The 13,607-nt window shown below is 40.5% G+C and overlaps 1 protein-coding gene and 1 pseudogene across 2 annotated transcripts in view; both read left to right on the plus strand.

Annotated features, from left to right (window-relative positions):
• The window catches only part of AGBL1 (AGBL carboxypeptidase 1), a 696,557-nt gene that overhangs the window by 277,442 nt on the left and 405,508 nt on the right, over positions 1-13,607 (plus strand). The window lies entirely within an intron of this gene.
• The window catches only part of LOC124517416 (tubulin beta chain-like), a 38,598-nt pseudogene continuing 25,678 nt past the window's right edge, over positions 688-13,607 (plus strand).

Below are 13,607 nucleotides of genomic sequence, written 5' to 3' on the forward strand. Positions count from 1 at the left end.
CCCTAACCTATACAATTAGAGATGTAGTTGATGAGCAAGGCCAAAAACCATCTGACCACAAGGACTCAAGGAAGGTGACCTGTTCAAATTGGGCAGATTTAAAGGCTTACCAGTACAGACTTGTTTTGGAAGGGCTATCTGTGTGGTTATTGGGCCATGTATCTGTATTAAGTAATTCTAAGAGTGATGGCTGCTCATATAGCAAATTGGGAATGCTGGAGAAGATTGCCATTGATCACTGAAGAATCCTTTAAACTGGTGAAGTCCAAATCTGACTTTTTATCTTTCATATTGACCTAGTATTTCTCTTTGGAGCTGCAAGCTCTCTCTTTGGAGCTTCATGCTATGGAAAGGAAAGAAAAAATTCCAGCAGCTCTCTCCATTTCCTGCTCAAAGTTTATGGCCTTTTGAGGAAAGATGAACACATAGAGTAGACTGCTTTTATGGCCAATTCTGTTTAAATTAATGACTTTGAGAAGCGTGTAAGATGATATGGCAGTTGGCGTGCCAGTATCATAGCTATATTTCTAGGACACTATCCAGTTACCTGTGCCAACAAGCCCATGTCAAGATGCCGCCATAACCCATAAAGGAACAAAATGACAGTGTTCACACTTTTGTATTATAGGTACATTGTGTCCGTGTCATTGGAAGAGTTAGGTGGTTTCCCTTCCTCAGAATGTAACCATGGCAATTGTCCAACCAAAAGGTCCATTCACTGGGTTGAATATAATCTTGGTGGAACTGGCAGGGGGTGCTAAGCCAGCCTCTTGTACCTGTGGCGACAGCAGTGAGCCACCGGGGAGACAAGCCCAGTAGGACACCAACCAACAGCCTAGTGTCCAGTTGAGTGCTCAGGGACTGGGATGGGATCAGTCCTTGGAGAAGGCAGGATCAGAAGAGGTTAGGATAGGTTCAAGTCATGCTCTGAAGAGCTCTGATCTTCAAAGTCAGAAGGAGAACAGTCCCCTTAGGAATAGGGGCAGACTTTAACACAGCAGATGAAGTTTGGGACATTAGGAGCCCAGTAGCCTCAGGAACTGAGAAGGGAACAAACTGCAAAGGTAGGAACCGAACCTGATTTAAAACAACTGTGTGCATGTATCCAGGAGGCTGTGCCTGGTTTCAACTGGGTACCAGCCATGTGGTGTGTAGGGCTCAGCTGAACTTAAAAGCACATGATAAGGTCATAAAACACACACTCTTCTCTTTGAATGTGTAGAGCAGATTAAGAGTGGAAAAGATGATATTCTTCCCCACCCCTAAATATACCCAGGGCCACATTGTCATGCAATGCACTATCAAGGTATAGTGTAATGGAATGAGCATGAGTTTCAGAACCAGACAGAGCTGCTATCAAATGCTGGTTTCATTCCTTGCACCTGTGTCAACTTATGTATCCCAACTAGACCCCACTTCCTCATTTGTAAAAGGAATGTAATCATATCTACCTCATAGTGGTTTCTAAAAAATAATTGAGAATTTAAAGTATAGACCCTGACCCAAAGTATATTTTCAATATTGCTATTAGTAATCATGATAATGACAGAGGATCATTTTAGATCTTTCCTTATTGGTAAACCACTTTTTCTTTCATTCAGTCCACTATTATGGCTATAGAAAATGGGCCAGGCTGAATGTCACTCTGGGAAATAAGATGTAACAGCGAGAAAACCAGTGATAGAAAAGAAAGAAAGTAAGGCCCACCTCTTGTAGCTCTGGTAGGTTCTGGGAAGGAGAAGAGAGGCAGACAGAAGGCAACTGGTTAGTCATACCCATCCTGGTTTCCATTCTCAGGGCTAAAGTGTTTTGGGGGAAAATGTAGGTGAAGAAGGTTCGGGAGAGATTGATTCCTCTATTTAGAAACCTGGAAGACAGAGCAGAGAGGTGAGATGGCCATGTAGGAGGGTCCACCAGCAAGGTGAGGTGGCTGCAGAAAAGTAAAAGTGATGGGCCGGTGTAATGGGTATATTGCTACCCTCTCCAGATACCCCCTTGACCAGCCTGTGCCCCTCTCCCCAGATGCTGTGTTGACTGTGACAAGAAACGAGAGAGAGAGAGAGAGAGAGAGAAGGGGAAAGAGGGGCAGAGAGAAAGAGGGAGAGAGAATCCCAAGCAGGTTCCATGCTGTCAGTGCAGAACCTCATGCAGTCTTCATCCCATGAACCATGAGGTCATGACCTGAATGGAAATCAAGAGTCAAGATACTTAACGGACTGAGCCACCCAGGTGCCCCTAAAAAGACAATTTAAGTCAGAAGAAACTGAGATACCTTGATTTGAAATTTTATACTTTCCTTATTTGATGGGATGGGGTCTTGGGAAACACGAAAGAGGCCACACTGTCTTTGCGTGTCTGAGCTGGAGTGGGAGCACATTTGTGGCTGAGTTCCCTGGGTGTTATAATTACTGTGGGCATCACCCTATTTGCTCCCTGTGGGGGTGAGTGTGCATGAATCAAAAGCCTGAAGCCCATCCCTCTGGGGATACACAACCTCCTGGCCAGCTGACGGGGGTAGCAAGTTCACCATGGGCATCTGGAGAGAAATCTACAAGGTGTGTAAACTTGTCCTAGCCTTTGATGCTTACAAAGATGTGACTTGTTGCTATAGCGATACTTCTGGGACAAATGGGTTATAATAGGAAAGTGAAGCAAAGTGAGTGAAGGCTCGGGTAGTTCTGGGGAACTTCCTTTCTGGCTGATGCGGTAAACTCCCTCCTTTGGGGACACAGCAGGGCACTCCAACATCAGCTTGGATTTATAGATCTTCACCACTGAACTCTTCTCATTGTCAGGCATGACAGACGCTGTACTCCATGAAACATGAGCAAGAGCCTGCCAGGCAGTGTGGTAATATACTGCAGCCTGTGATTGCCATGCCCTGTCTAGACCTACCTTCCCTTTTTCTTCCAACCTGGAGCACAGTTCTGTGGTTGATTTTCCCCTCCACCTGGGCTCAGATGAGTTCGCTCATCCATTTCTCAGGAAGAGGAGCAAGTTGAAACAAATAAATAAAGTGGAAAGGAAAGACAACTCAGCATCCCAAACCCCTCCATTGAGCTGTGACTCGGGAATTATAGCACATTGTATTAAACCATTTCTTCTTGATGCATTTGGGGCTGCGGAAAAGCCGACAGAGACATATGGGAAAGGCCCTGTTAGCAGCATTGGGGCTGTCGTGTGATAAATGACACAATATGTCAAGGAACATCTGTTATCCATCATGCTTCCTTCCTTGGAACACTTGGAACGAAGGGAGAGAGAGAGAGAGTGTTGGGGAGGGGGTTGAGGGGGGTACATATTAAGAGAAAGCAAGACTAGACAGTTGGAAGAAGATGGGAAAAGAACCGCTGACCCTCAGAGAGCCAAAGTGATTCAGGAAGACAGGTTAGCCAGAGCAATTCCCTCCAGTGGCAAGTCCTGCCATTGTCCCTTTCCTCTCTCTCCTTTTGTTTTATTTTTTAAAAATTTAGCTAGTTGAGGGTTGAGTGTATGAAACCATCACGCCGTCAGGTGAGGGATTGGGCCTGGCTGCCCAGCTGTGCTGGTCCTTTCCTTCTCCAGACACACCACTCTGGAGCTGCGTTGGATCTCTCCAGGCCAGACAGACTCAATCAAGCATCCTGCACCTTCTTTGGCATGACAGGCTATGTTAGAAATGTCTGAGAGAATGCTCTGAAGCCTGCGTTTGAGAGCAGGTTTTGCACCATGAGGGAACTTACATTTTGGATTTCTCAGCATTTCATTTTTCTAACGTTCCTATCATGGTAATGTAAATGGTCCGTCTTCCCTATCTGGATGCAGGGTTTTTTTTGTTGTTGTTTGTTTGTTTTTGTTTTTGTTTTGTTTTTATTTGCAGAACATCAACATTTTTATTTATTTAATTTATTTATTTATTTATTTATTTATTTATTTATTTACATCCAAGTTAGTTAGCATACAGTGCTATAATGATTTCAGGAGTAGATTCCAGTGATTCATCCCTATGTATAACACCCAGTGCTCATCCCAACAAGTGTCTTCCTTAATGACCCTTCCCCATTTAGCCTATCCCCCAATCCTCAACCCCTCCAGCCACCCTCAGTTTGTTCTATATATTTAAGTCTCTTATGTTTTGTCCCCCTTCTTGTTTTTATATTATTTTTGCTTCCCTTCTCTTCTGTTCATCTGTTTTGTATCTTAAAGTCCTCATATGAGTGAAGTTATATGATATTTGTCTTTCTCTGACTAATTTCGCTTAGCATAATACCCTCTAGTTCCATCCATATTGTTGCAAATGGCAAGATTTAATTCTTTTTGATTACTGAGTAATACTCCATTATATATATTATAATATGTATATATAAATATAAATATATAAGTATATAAATATATAATATATATAAAATATATATAAATACATAAATATAAATATATAAAAATATATATATTTATAATATATAAATTATATATAATATATATAATATATAACATATATAATATATAATAAATAATATATATATATATATATGCACACATACACACACCACATCTTCTTTATCCATTTGTTCATCAGTGGACATTTGGGCTCTTTCCACACTTTAGCTATTGTTGATAGTGGTGCTAGAAACATTGGGGTGCATGTATCTCTTCAAAACAGCACACCTGTATCCCTTGGATAAATACCTAGTAGTGCAATTGCTGGATCGTAGGGTAGTTCTCTTTTTGTTTTTTTGAGGAACCTCCATACTGTTTTCCAGAGTGGCTGCACCAGCTTGCATTCCCACCAACAATGCAAAAGAGATCCTCTTTCTCTGCATCCTCGCCAACATCTGTTGTTGCCTGAGTTGTTAATGTTAGCCATTCTGACAGGTGTCAGGTGGTATCTCATTGTGGTTTTGACTTGTATTTCCCTGATGATGAGTAATGTGGAGCATGTTTTCATGTGTCGGTTGGCCATCTTCTTTGGAGAAATGTCTATTCATGTCTTTTGCCCATTTCTTCACTGGATTATTTGTTTTTTGGGTGTTGAGTTTGATAAGTTCTTCATAGATTTTGGATACTAACCCTTTATCTGATATGTCATTTGCAAGTATCTTCTCCCATTCCTCGGTTGCCTTTTAGTTTTGTTGATTGTTTCCTTTGCTGTGCAGAAGCTTTTTATTTTGATGAGGTCCCAGTAATTCATTTTTGCTTTTGTTTCCCTTGCCTCCGGAGACATGTTGAGTAAGAAGTTGCTGTGGCCAAGACAAAACAGGTTTTTGCCTGCTTTCTCCTTGAGGATTTTGATGGCTTCCCATCTTACATTGAGGTCTTTCATCCATTTTGAGTTTATTTTTGTGTACGGTGTAAGAAAGTGGTCCAGGTTCATTCTTCTGCATGTCGCTATCCAGTTTTCCCAGCACCACTTGCTGAAGAGACTGTCTTTATTCCATTGGATATTCTTTCCTGTTTGTTAAAGGTTAGTTGGCCATATGTTTATGGGTCCATTTCTGGGTTCTCTATTCTGTTCCATTGATCTGAGTGTCTGTTTTTGTGGATGCAGGGTTTCTGATAATATTGTGTCATCAGAGGAAACATCCATTTGCTTTGGATTTTCCTTTGTAAAATTATGTATGCAACTTCTCCAGGATGGGGCTGGGGCACCCAGTAAGATAAATGGATACCTTACTCCCTTCAAAGATGCAACTGCTCATCATACTATCTGAGAGCATAAATCTGTATTAGTGAATCCAGTAGATGAGAACCAGACATCCCTGGAGCTCCGATGCTTTTATTTTAGATGAGATTGGAGGCATAAATGCTTATTGAAAATAATTACACTTTCATATTTACAGAGTCACTCTCCTTGGTGCTCATATTTCTTTCTAAGTATTACTTTATATCTTTTTAATATATATATGAATTACTGTCTTGTGTTATAGACATCAAGAAAGGCACAGGCAGTAGCAAGATGCTTTGATGCCCCCACATGGGATCACCTGGGGGACTTTCTATAAAAGGCAGATCCCAAACTCCAGAACAAGATTGCGATTTGGAGGTTTTGAGATAAGGCCCATAAATCTGACTTTTTAGAAGTTTATCTAGTTGATTCTGATGATCAATATAGTGAACATATTGGTTGTATCCTGAACATCAATTTTTCCCTTGTCCTGCCTCTAGGACAGAGACTTCCCTCTGTGTATCATCCCTACCACTTCTCTACCGTGCAGTTTCATTCTGTGAGCCAGACCCAGGCTTACCCCACTCAGGCCAATATGAAAGAATGAATCATAAGTTCTGGAGCTGCTATAAAAGACTCTTCTCTTCTGAAGGCAGTAGATAAGATGCCCTGGAAGATGAAGATGTGAACCCTGGAATTGTAATGGACATTTTATTTACTGTAGCAAGTGAAAGATTTGCGCTACTGGGGGGTGACTGTGTACAGCCTGAGGATGAAGCTGACACTGTGGAGAGGAGAGGACAGGACGAGAGAGAGAGAGAGAGACAGACAGACAGACAGACAGACAGACTTGATGAAGCAATTGAGCTGCTTGATCAGCCTTGTCTGACTTGAAATTTATGTCTAGATGTTTTGGCAATATCAGCCAAAATGGTGAAGCCAGTAACAGTTGGGTTTTAAATCATTCAGAACCAAAAGAGTTCTACCTGACACAGATTGCCAAATTTAGGAAACTCTGCTATAACTCTCCTTTTAAAAGGTAGAGAATCCAAAATGAGCATCAGCCACCTACTTGACTCTAATAACACCCATTGGGTGCCTGCCAGGGCTAAGCACTGTTTAAGGTCCGTGTGGAATATCAAGAGTTGGGAAGCCAGTTCTTATCTTCAAGGAGCTGACTGAGGGAGGAGACGGACATATGCCTTGAAAAAGAGCTAATGATAGAACACAAAGGTGTTGAAAGGGATACACAATCACTAAAATAAAAGGATGTCAGAGGAGGAGGATCTCTCTATGAGTCAGTGAGATCAAAGCTACTTTTGAACTTGTTTCTCCTGACCAGATCCCAAGAATCACCCAGCCATCATTATTTACTAAAAAGTGTTTCTGTCTACTTTCTTGGACTGTTCTTGGGTAACTACTACGACCAAAGAAAAACATTCTGTAAGATGTGACCCCTGATACTTTTCTGGCCTCATGTCTTCATACTTGCCCTGACCCTTCCATCCTGCTTCTGCTATTCTGGCCTCCTAGCTGTTTTGGGGACATATCAGGTATGTCCCAGACCCATCCCCCTTTGTACTGGTTGTTTCCTTTGTCCAGAATGCTCTTCCCTCTGATACATGGCTTGCTCTGCTCAGACTTCCTCTTATTAATGAGGCCTTCCTGGACCAAGTGATATCACAAAGCACTGCCCCATCTAATACTCTGTCTGCTTTACTCTGCTTCATTGCCTCTCCAGCACCCAGCACCATCGGACATGGTATGTGTTCCTTGGTGCATTTTTTTCCTTTAGTTTATGTACTTATTTTGAGAGAGAAAGTGAGGGAGGGGCAGGAGGAAAGGCAGAGAAAGAATCCCAAACAAGCTCTGCACTGTCAGCGCAAAGCCCAATGTGGGGCTTGATCTCACAAACTGTGAGATCATAACCTGAGCTGAAATCAAGAGTTGGATGTTTAACTGACTGAACCACCCAGGCAATCCCCCACCCACCTTGGTGTATTTATTATGTCTCTCCTCTCTCTACGGTAGGTAGTTCCATTTAGGGTCAGGACCTTGTCTTTTCCACTTCTGTACCTCCAGCTTCTAGAATGATGCCCAGCACAGTGCCTAAGTATTCAGTTATATTTGTTAAGTGAATGAATATGTGCTAAAGGCATGGAAAGATGTAAGAGAGCACAAAGCATATCGAGTGACTGTTCAGTATTATTGAACATAGGGAGCTGTTTCCACCAGCCACCCATATTTCCCTTTTCACATAAACAGACAGACACCTAAATTAAATATAGATGCATGTTCCTGAATCTTCAAATCCAATATAGGCACATTGGTATTAATAATACAAAATACAATATGTCTGGCATCACTTTGTGAAGGAGATTGGGAGAGGAGAGGAGGAGACCCGAGTACTCCTCCCTGCAGCAATCCCATACGCTTCTTGATAATATTTTCGTAGCTTGATAGAGGCATTTTATCCCAGAAAGCGTCCTGACATTTATCCAGGATTGCCTGAATTTACTGCTGCAGTTACCAGCAAAAAGCTGTCAGGTTTTCGAGTTTTCTCATCCGTAGGAAGCTGGTCAATTTATTTTATTAGAATCTTTCCCAGGGCCTGACCCTCAAATAACTGATTTTGGTGTTTACATTCTTCGTGGCAAGGTAACGAAGAGGCCTCGTCAGCCACACCGAAGCTCTAGATATCTGAGCAAAACCTAGGACCAGCAACAAATCTTTCCAGCCCCACCTATTGGAAAAAGAATTTTTGTTTAGTATAGTACATTTTTAAACACTTTATTGGCTTTTGGCAGAAAAATAAATTGTTAAATTAATGGCAAAACAATTCATTAAAATAATTCCATACATTTGATGGGATTTCTCTTTCTACCCTTTGTTTCATGTTGGTAGTTGATGGATGCAACTTGTCTTTTTTAGGATAGTCTATTTTTTTACTCCGTTATTTTCCTCAATTTCTCTCTCCCATCTATGTGTCTTTTGCTGGCTTTCTTTGCTCAGTGCTAAAGGCTTTTTGTGATTTCGGAGTCCATGGGGAAAACCTTAGAAAGTTCCCTTGCAGGTGCACACAGAGAAAGGATTGTGAAGGCTGCTGAGAGTTCCATGTCTGTCCACATGGGAAATGCTTCAGCCTTGTCACTGACAATTCTACCCATTCAAACTCAACCCAAGTATTGGCAAGAATGCAGAGCAATTGGAACCCTTCTGAACCGATGGTGGGAGCATAATAAGGTACAGCCAGCTTGGAAAACATTTTTTGATGTTTCTTTAAATTAAAAAAAAAATACCCTTACCAGACAATTCAGTAATCCTCACTTTTAGGTATTTATCCAAGAGAAATGAAAACATATGTCCACATGACTGTTTATAGCAGCTCTACTCATAATCACCCCAAACTGGGAACAACTCAAATGTTTATCAGCAGGTTCATGGATAACGAAGTGAGGCATAGTCATACAATGGAATACTCTACAGGAACAGCATGCTGATACGTGGTGTAGCATGGATGAACCTCAAAGACACACTTTGTGAAGGAAGCCAGGTGCAAAGGACTACATACTGTGGGATTCTGTTTTATTAAATTATTGAACAGGCAAAGCTAATTGAAAGTGAAAGAAAATATGGTTGCCTAGGGGCAGGGGTGGGGGGCTGTTGACTGCAAAAGAGTATGAAGAAAATTTCTGAGGTGTTGAAAGTGTTCTATATCTTGATTGTGGTGATGACTGCATGAATGTATACACTTGGGAAAACACACCAACTGTACCCTTCAAATGGGTCCATTTTAGTGTATGTAAATCAAACCTCAATGGCATTGATTTAGAATAAAAACACACAAAATCCAAACCAAGTGAACTTACCTTTAAGGTTTAAGGACCCATCCAAGTTCTTCATCTGCCAAGCCCTTTGTCCAAAAACATACTCCTGCCTCTTCAAAACTCTAGTGACCATTTACCCATCAGGAGGCAGACAAGAACACTTCATTAAATTATTACAAAGAAGCAAGCTCGGAATTGGAGATCTGGTTCTGCTGGCCTCTTCCTGTGGGATCTCAGGAATAATAACGAATGATAAAGACAATGAAAACAATGGGTGTTTATCAATTGCTTGAAATGCCTGGCATTTGGAGTGTTTTATTTCATTGCATTAGCATAGTGCCTGGTGCATAACCGACCCACCGTAAGTATTTAGTGAAAAACCGGACAAATCCACTCCCAGTGTCATAAATGTCTCATCATTTTATCATCATTTTATATATACGGAAACTGCAGTCAGGGAGGGTAAGTGACTTTTCTAGAATATCTGAGCCAATATTTGGCAAAGCAGAGTGTCAAGTCTAAGCCTCTATTTTTTGGTTTTCCATTAAAATAAATTTGATTTAATACAAATATGTGACTTCCAAGCTGGTTGATCTTATGTAAAATTGTCCTTATATTGAAATCATAATCCTGTGTTGACCAGCAGACAGTTCAAAATATGTGAACAATCTTTGTAAACTCCAAAGCTTTGTTAAACTACAAGAAATAAGCAATATGGTTAAGTATAGAATTTGGCTTTCTTTTCATCTATCATAAGAGCTAACATTTGTTGAGTGCTTACAAGATAGCACACGCTGTTTCAAGTACTGTACGGCATATATATGCATTCATTTCCTCTCAGGCAGATGTCATCATCATCTTTATTATTTATAGGTGAGAAAACCGAGGTTCATGCAGTTTTTCCCAGCCAGAGAAGCAGTAAGTGGCAGAGCCAGAATTTATTAGTTATCTCATGATCATTACTGTATGCTCTGTCATCCATCCATGCATCTGGCCATCTGTCTGTCCATCCACCATTCCATCCATCCATCAATCTGTCCATCCACTCATCCATCCATTTGTGCATCCATTCGTCCATCTGTCTGTCCATCCATCCATCCATCTCCAGAACAGTAGTTCTCCGTGTTTCTCCTTGCTACATATCTGACAAACAATGTTCATTCAATGATACTGTCACATTATTGTCACTCATGTCAGTTGACTGTGTAGATTAACAGGCTGCAAGTTATGTAGATTTCTGTGTGTGTCAGTTGAAATCTGGCTTGACTTTTATTATTGCCAACCTGGGTTGGGTAAATTTAACATTGTAATTCATGTCACATTTACCTGGATAATGCCATCTTAAATGGAAAAAACACAAAGAGCTAACTCCTACAGAAAGTCATCCTGAATATTCTATCTGTAATGATTTTTTTCTCCTTCTATTGAAAATCTGTCTGTTGGCCAAATCAATCATGGGATGCCCACATTTGACTCTTCAGCTAAATGGGTTATGTACAGCAGTTTATTAACATTCTTCCTGAGGACCATACCGTGCTGGGCATAGGAGGTGACAGTGCCTTCCAGGGAAGCTGAGAAGAACCTTCAACCTCAGAGAAGACCTCGAGGGGCCCAAGTAGTTTATTCTTTGGATGGATATCCATGTCTGAAGGCTGGATCTCACATTTCGGATAAGAATCCCAGATGAGAATAAGTTCAGAGGAGGTCTGGTCAAAGACACAGCTTGAATAGGATGTTTCAGTGAGGAAGCTGTGATTAAGCATGCCTCTAGAGCAAATAAAATTTAATATATTTCATGAAAGTTTTGATGCTTCAGTCTAAGAAAGGAATAGTTGCATTTTTTATGCAAGTCAGCTTTACCTGATTGGTTTCATAAGACAACATATCTATTAATGCCCTCACATTCAGTCTTCATAACCTGTGCTATTGTGTTAACTGAGGGGAAATGGCCAACATTTGAACATCTCAAAGAAGGAGTGCCTGAGCTCTGCAGATGGATATATTTATTAGCTATTCATTTTAATGAATATATACAGAGAGGGGGAGAGCACACACTATGTTTTGTCTGGTTAGTAAACTAAATGGAAAAAAAAATCCCTTTCATTATGGAGCTTAGCCAAAGTTACATTTCCCCCACCCCCACCTGGAAAACTGCAAAATAAAATATCTCTATTTCTCTATTCTTATGATGATTTTTAAATTTTTTTTTACCTAAATAAATAATTAATTTTTTTTTTTTTTTTACATTACTAAAGTAACTTGTTTCTTAAATGCTAAGCACCAGAATAATCACTTGGTCTGCTAGATATGCAACAAACTTTTATCTTTTGTGAGCATGCACGGAGGGCTTTTTATGTGTTTTGGGCTATTGATGGCACATTAAATTTTTTGACCCTACCAGGTAAAGGGGAGGGTTACTTAAAAGGTTTGTGGCAACCTCTTTAAGATCCCACTGGGAACAATTCAAACAGCTGAAATCTCTGCTTTCTGAAGAGGACAAAAGACCCAAGGAAAACTCAACACAAAGGGCATCATTATAATTTTGTCTTAACTCATTCAGGAGGATTCTGGAATTAGGAAAGTGTGATTAGAGTATTTTGTGTTTGGGGGCAGGTGTCCCTAATAGGCTTCAAACTTCACATCTTGTAGAAAGATTTAAGATGCATCTTGAAGCCAAACAAGATTAGCAGCATTCCGGGGAACAGTTGCAGGATGTGTCTGCCTAATAGTTATATTATGCAGGATTATGCAGGCTTGTTGGCTTAAAGGGTGTCAAGGGATTATATAAATTACCCACTTTTGAAAAATTCAAAATAAAAGTTTATTTTCTGCCAGTAGAAAAAAGGATAATGTTAGGAACACATATTACAGCCATCAGTTCTCATAATTCCTCTTTTTCTGGGCCTGGGGTGATGGAGGGCCCTAGATTCTTCCATATAGGGTCCTCTGCCTCTTTGATCTATCAGTGAGTGCCTTCAGTCATATGAGTACAGTAGTGCGACCTTATCTGTGGTTTTACTTCCAGTGTCAGTGACCCACAGTCAACTGTGGTCCAGAAACAAAGGATCCTCCTGACCTATCATCAGAAGGTCAGAAGTGGCCCAGTGCTTATGTCCCTCACCCACGTTTTTCACCTCACTTCATCTCCTCGCATAGGTATTTTATCATTTCATATCCTCCCAAGAAGAAGGGTGAGGATACAACAGTCAGATATTTTGAGAGAGAGACTACATTCACATGATTTTTATTTCGGTGTGTTGTTAAAATTGTTCTATTTCATTATCAGTTATTGTTGTTAATCTCTTACTGTGCCTAGTTTATAAATTAAATTTCTTCTTAGGCATGTATGTATAGTATATATAGGGTTTGTACTATCTGTGGTTTCAGGCATCCGCTGGGGATCTTGGAATGTATCCCCGTGGATAAGGGGCACTGTCCAGTATAAATGGATCGCTGGTGAGTAAAAGTGGCAAGAAGATGTGAATAGGATAAAAGATTGCCCTGCTTTCCTTGTTGGAAGGCCCTCTTGTATTGCCACTTTTGAATATGAGTTAAACCTGGGCATCTGGGTGACTCAGTCGGTTGAGTGTCCAACTTCAGTTCAGGTCATCTCGCAGTCCATGAGTTCGATCCCTGCATTGGGCTCTGTGCTGTTGCTCAGAGCCTGGAGTCTGCTTCGAATTCTGTGCCTTCCTCTCTCTGCTGTTCCCTTGCTCAATCTCTGTCTCTCTCTCAAAAATAAATAAACATACAAAAATTTATTTAAATATGAATTAAATACAATAAGAAGACTTAGAAGACTGGACAAGATGAAGCCAATGAGCATGATTACTTAGTAATCAGAAAAAACGTAAAATCAAGCCAGTTTTCCCCAACATTCAGAGGATGGATTTCTCTAAAAAAGTGACGACTTTGAGAAGTAGACTATTAAATAAGAACACTAATTATTAGTTGAAACATAATATTGTAGTTAACATGTGACATAATTTATATTATGCTGTATTATGATGATTTGCATGTATGTGCTAGACACTGAGCTCCCCATTTGTACCAGTTTTCTAATTCATATTTCTCCCAACATTTGTATGTGAGCAGTAATCCTATTGTCCTAATTGTGAGATGAGAACATTGAGGTGAAG

The sequence above is a fragment of the Lynx rufus genome, unplaced genomic scaffold (genome assembly GCF_022079265.1).
Source record: "Lynx rufus isolate CCGP_SWC_20201006 ecotype Redwood Valley unplaced genomic scaffold, mLynRuf1.p SCAF_21, whole genome shotgun sequence".
NCBI lineage: Eukaryota > Metazoa > Chordata > Mammalia > Carnivora > Felidae > Lynx > Lynx rufus.